Here is a 5,654-nt window from a genome sequence, read left to right as displayed (position 1 = left end):
TTGGAAAATTCTGCTGATTCCTGTGGAAGGGTTTTTTTTTGTTTTTTGTTTTTTTTTTTTGATGGCATGTCATTACAGATCATCTTACAAAATGTAAATTGAAAAAATACGGGTGGGTTGAAGTCAGGGGTATCATTAAGTGCCCAAGCTATTTCCCCCAAATGGCTTACGTGTTCACAACTACTGCCGAATACAATCCCGTATTTTTTGCTATCTGTATTTTTATGACATAGTTTCAGTGTAATGACATACCTTTAAATCTCCATACATTTCCTTATCTAGGATAATACTTTGAAAAGCTTAAAGAGCTATATGGATATGATCTGTTCTGTCCTAACAGATCTTTCTAGGGGGTGTGGTACAGGCTGAGGTTAGAATGGGCCATGACCACAAACCAATTCATGAGCAGGTGATACCACCAACAAGCAGGACTGAAACAACGTCAGAGTCGAAAAGAGCATTTGCACAGGGCAATGGAGATTAGAACACTTGTGTGGGGTGGGGATGAAGTTGTGTGGGCAGTGTTTTTCTGCTGTGGTGCCTCTGCTTAAGGCCCGTGGGACAGCCCCTGTGGTTTGTGTGCAGAGGGCAGGAGGGCTTTTTGGGTTTTCAAGCCGTAATGTGCTAACATCTGCTCATGAAACCTTTCCAGATTCCCTTAGAGATACGCTCGCTCCTGTCTTTGAGCTACCAAAGCAATTGTGTTTCTTCTATGATACCTAATAGGTCTATACTATCTTGTAATAATCACTTGTGTTGCGATCTTTATAGACTCCCAAATGCCTAGGACAGTGCTTTGCACATACCAAGTACCCAAAAAGCATTTATTGGCTTGGATAGATAAGCCCTAATTCAGAGCTTTGTGCAAGGCCTGACACAGAGACACTTATTTACTATGAACTATTATTATTATTACCAGAAATATTTATTGAATTAAAATAATAAATCAGAATTTAAATACTTGTTCTGCCAACTGGTCTTTTTTTTTTAATATATATATATTTTTTTAAGATTTTATTTATTTATTTAACAGAGATAGAGACAGCCAGCGAGAGAGGGAACACACAGGGGGAGTGGGAGAGGAAGAAGCAGGCTCATAGCAGAGGAGCCTGATGTGGGGCTCGATCCCATAACGCCGGGATCACGCCCTGAGCCGAAGGCACACGCTTAACCGCTGTGCCACCGAGGCGCCCCTGCCAACTGGTCTTTTGGCTTGTAACAGTTATTATAAGAATTTAGGAATAAATTTTGATGGTTAAAGTATGATATATATTTTTAAAGATTTAATTAATTAATTTATTTGAGAGAGAGAGAGCATGAGAGCAAGCACGGAGAAGGAGAAGGACAAGCAGACTCCCCACTGAGTGTGGAGCCTGATGTGGGGCTTCATCTCAGGACCTTAAGATCATGACCTGAGCTGAAATCAAGAGTCAGACACTTAACTGACTGAGCCACCCAGGCACCCCTAAAATATATTTTTAATATCCAGAGAAAACTGTTTTAAAATATTTATTGTTCTCTGATGACTGATATTAAGCTAAGAACCAAAGTTGGATTAATTAGAAGCAAACACCTTAGACTTAAAATATTTTGAGTCTACAGAGGTCATATTTGGATCACAAAATGATTAAGAATAAGAATAATTAAAACTAACTTGAATTTATCACTCGAGACATATGAAAAGATCCTTGAAAAACTCAAGAATGTTTACAGAAATGAGATCATGAGATTTTTTTAAAGGCTAAAAGTTGCCCGATATGCATGATATGTTTGAAACCATACATATAAATGGCAGATGGTGAGGATAAGAGAAAGAGAACAGGGATTTATTATAGACTGCTCTAATAATAAAAACCTGTTCTTCCATGGTTTGGACACTATACACTCTGACTTTTCAAAGATTCCCATCAATAAGGAAGGAAATGAGTTTTCACCATTTTATTGTCTTTGTTGGTGTGACTTATGAAATGAGTTTCCTGAATATAGGAATGAATTATAATGATATATACAGCAATGTGTACTACCTGAAATTAATATTACCTTATAATTAATTTTTTTTAACTTTTTTTGAAAAAGATTTATTTATTTATTTTAGAGTGAGAGGTGGGTGAGCAGGGGGAGCGGCAGAGGGAGAGGGAGAAAAAAAATCGCAAGCAGACTCCAGGCTGAGCAGGGAGACAAGGTGGGACTCATCCCCTGACCATGAGATCATGACCTGAGCTGAAATCAAGAGCCCCACCCGCTTAACTGACTGAGCCACCCAGGCACCCCTTAAATATTTTTAATGTGTTTATTCTTTCATCATAGCTAGATGTTAAACCTGCTAAAGGTAGGAATTGTGCTTATTATTCTGTGTACCCCTGAGTATGTTATTATTGATGACTATTAATTTTAAGTTTAGTTTTTGTTGTTTTTTAAAGATTCATTTATTTATTGTAGGGAGGGAGAGAGAGAGAAAGTGAGGGAGGGGCACAGGGAGAGAAAGAATCTCAAGCAGACTCTCCACAGAGTACAGAGTCCGGGGAGGGGCTCATCTCACCACAGGGAAATCATGACCTGAGCAGAAATCAGGAGTGGTAGCTTAATGGAGGCTTAATTGACTGAGCCACTCAGGTACCCCTATAAATTTATTTTGATTTAAGAATTTGATGTAACATTTAGGCCAGTTTGACTTAGTAAAAAGCAAGGGAAAGATTAGGCAATTGTCTTAGGAAGGCAAGCAGTCAATTTGGAATACTTCAATTATTAGGGAATTGACTTTCAAGTATTTGGGTGATCTAGTTTGAAATTTGAAAATTCTTATTTTCCTGAGATTAAAATCTATAGTGTACATATAAGAAAGGGTGAATGCCCTACCTAGAAGCAGCTTCTCAGCTTCTTCTCCAATCTCTGGTTCAGCCTACTTGCCTCCACTCCAGCCTTCACCATGTCCATCAGGGTGACCCAGAAGCCCTCCCAGGTGTCCACCTCTGGCCCCCCGGGGCCTTCAGCAGCAGCTCGTACCTGAGCACAGCTGGCACCCGCATCACCTCCTGGGCCTTTTCCCAGGTGGGCAGCAGCAGCTTCCACGGTGGCCTGGGCACCATGAATGTGGTTGGAGGCTACACCAGGGTAGGGGGTACAGGGGACACGGCATCCGTCTCAGTGAACCAGAGCCTGCTGAGCCCCCTTAAGCTGGAGGTGGACCCCAACATCCAGGCTGTGTGCACCCTGGAGAAGGAGCAGTTCAAGACCCGCAACAGCAAGTTTGCCTCCTTTATCGGCAAGGCGCGGAACGTGGAGCAGCAGAACGAGATTCTGGAGACCAAATGGAGCCTCCTGCAGCAGCGGAAAACGGCTCGCAGTAACGTCGACAACATGTTCGAGGGCTACATCAACAACTTTGCGTGGCAGCTGAACGTCATCGCCCAAGAGAAGCTGAGCCGGAGGTGGAGCTCGTCCACAGGCAGGGGCTGGTGGAGGACTTTAAGAATAAGTAAGAGGAAGAACCAGAGAGCGTGCGGAGAGGGAGAACGCATTCGTCCTGGCCAAGAAGGCTGCAGGTGAAGCTTTCTTGAACGAGGCCAAGCTGCAGTCCGCCTGGAGGGGCTGGCGGGCAAGATGGGCTTCCTCAGGCCGCCCTGGGAACAGGGGAGCCGGAAGCTGCCCCCGCAGATCTCCTGCACCTCCGCGCTCCTCTCCGTGGACAGCAGCTGCTCCCTGGACCAGATGGCATCACCGCCGAGGTCAAGGCCCAGTAGAAGGAGATCGCTAACCGCAGCCAGGCCAAGGCCGAGACCATGTTCCAGACCAAGTATGAGAGCTGCTGGCGCTGGCTAGGAAGCACGGGGATGACCTCCCTCGCATGAAGACGAAGATCTGTGAGATAAATGGAACACTGGCCGACTGCAGGCTGAGCTCGATGGCCTCGACGGCCAGGGGGCTTCCCTGGTGGCTGCGGTCGCTGTTACTAGGCAGTGTAGGGAGCTGCCATTAAGGACGCTGACGCCAAGCTGACTGGGCTGGAGGTTGCGGTGCGTCGAGCCGAGCGGGTTGTGGCACCACAGCTGCGTGAGTCGCAGGAGCGCAGGAACGTCAGGCTGGCCCTGGACACGGAGATCGCCACCTGCTGTAAACTCCTGGAGGGCGAGGAGAGCCGGCTGGAGTCTGGGACGCAGAACAGGAGTCTCCATACCAAGACTGGCAATGGCTACTCAGGGGGGCCAAGCTCCGCCCACTGGGGGGGCCTCAGGAGCCCTGGCCTCACCGACAGCCTGAGCTCTTTCCAGGCCGGGTTCTGGGGCGAGCCTCCAGTTCCTCCAGTCGAGTCAGCTTCTCCAAGGCTGCGGTTGCGAAGAGGATGGAGACCCACGATGGGAAGCTGGTGTTGGAGTCGTTTGTGGTTGCTCCCAGCCTCCCCACTCCTGCGATTGCCATAGAGCCTTTGCGGGAAGGAGCTGTGCAGGGCAGCGTCAGAAACAGGAGAGCCACCTGAGGCTCAGCTCCATTCCTCAGTCCACCCTTGGGGGTTGTGCCCCAACTAAAAGCTAATTCAAGTGTCTATTCCCAGATAAAGCCTCAGCTGGCTCTGCCAATCACTCCCCATCCCCATAAAAAGAATAGCTGTATTTGCAACACATAGAAATAACACGTTTAGCCCAGAATATATAATTTCAATGAATGAATAAGAGAAAGATTAACAACCAGAGTAGAAAAATGGGAAAAGATGTGAGCAGTCATCTCCGGAAATGAAAACCACAAGGAAGATAACACTTTATTTTCACCAGACTAAATTTATAAAAATGATCTAATACTTGCAGAGGAAGGCCTTGTTTTACATGCTTTATAAGCAGTGGCTTATTTAAAGTCTCTCAACAGCCCCGGAAGGTATGTTTTATAGTTATTTCTCTTTAATGGATGAGGAAATGGAGGCACAGAGTGGTTAAGTAATATTTGTAAGGTCACACAGCACTTAGAAGTGTACAGTGTGGGAGCTGGGCCAGGTGCGGGGTTGGAGATTTGCCGTATATCCAGATGGCAGGTTGGGGAAGGAGGCATGGAAGACTGAGTGTGGGCTTCTTTATGAACAAGCCTGGCAGTGTTGTTCATCTCTTTAGTCCACATTCCACCGTGAGAGGTCTGCGACATGATCTTGCCTAACATCATGGCTTCATTCTCAGGTTTTAAGGAAATTTTATGGGGGACTTGGGCTTTTATGATGGCCAAAGAAAATGCCATTGGTGAAAAGGCTTGCTTTGGAGGTCAGAAGTAGCTGTTTGCTCTGCTTTTTCTGCTTCCTAAAGAAGAAATGCTCCCCCAAGACTATGCCAACAAGTACTTGCTTATCAGTTGCTTAAAACTGGCAGTTTGGCTTAAACCTAACTACCATTCTCCAGCCCAGATTTGGAGAAATGGGGAAATGCTCTCTCTCTGTACCCTATTCAAAGAAGAATATAAATGCTGGGTGTTACTCCCATCGGGAAATATCCAAAGTTACTGTGACAGTACTGTATTTTGAGCAATGTTGGCTATTTGTTTTTTGGAGCACAAAGCAAGCAATAAATCTGTCACCCTGAAAAATCAGGTTGTGACCTAGAGGAAAGAGCAAATTGTGACTTTAGGTAAAAAAGAGTGACCTACCAGGGAGGATAATTTATCATGATAACAAAATTGCT

General features: G+C 45.5%; 1 pseudogene; it reads left to right on the top strand.

Annotated features, from left to right (window-relative positions):
- Positions 1 to 2,911: 2,911 nt before the first annotated feature.
- LOC100473857 lies at positions 2,912 to 4,474 on the top strand (annotated as a pseudogene).
- The last annotated feature ends 1,180 nt before the right edge of the window (positions 4,475 to 5,654 follow it).

This window comes from Ailuropoda melanoleuca, chromosome 8, assembly GCF_002007445.2.
Source record: "Ailuropoda melanoleuca isolate Jingjing chromosome 8, ASM200744v2, whole genome shotgun sequence".
Lineage (NCBI taxonomy): Eukaryota > Metazoa > Chordata > Mammalia > Carnivora > Ursidae > Ailuropoda > Ailuropoda melanoleuca.
This window is presented reverse-complemented; position numbering and strand designations above follow the sequence as displayed.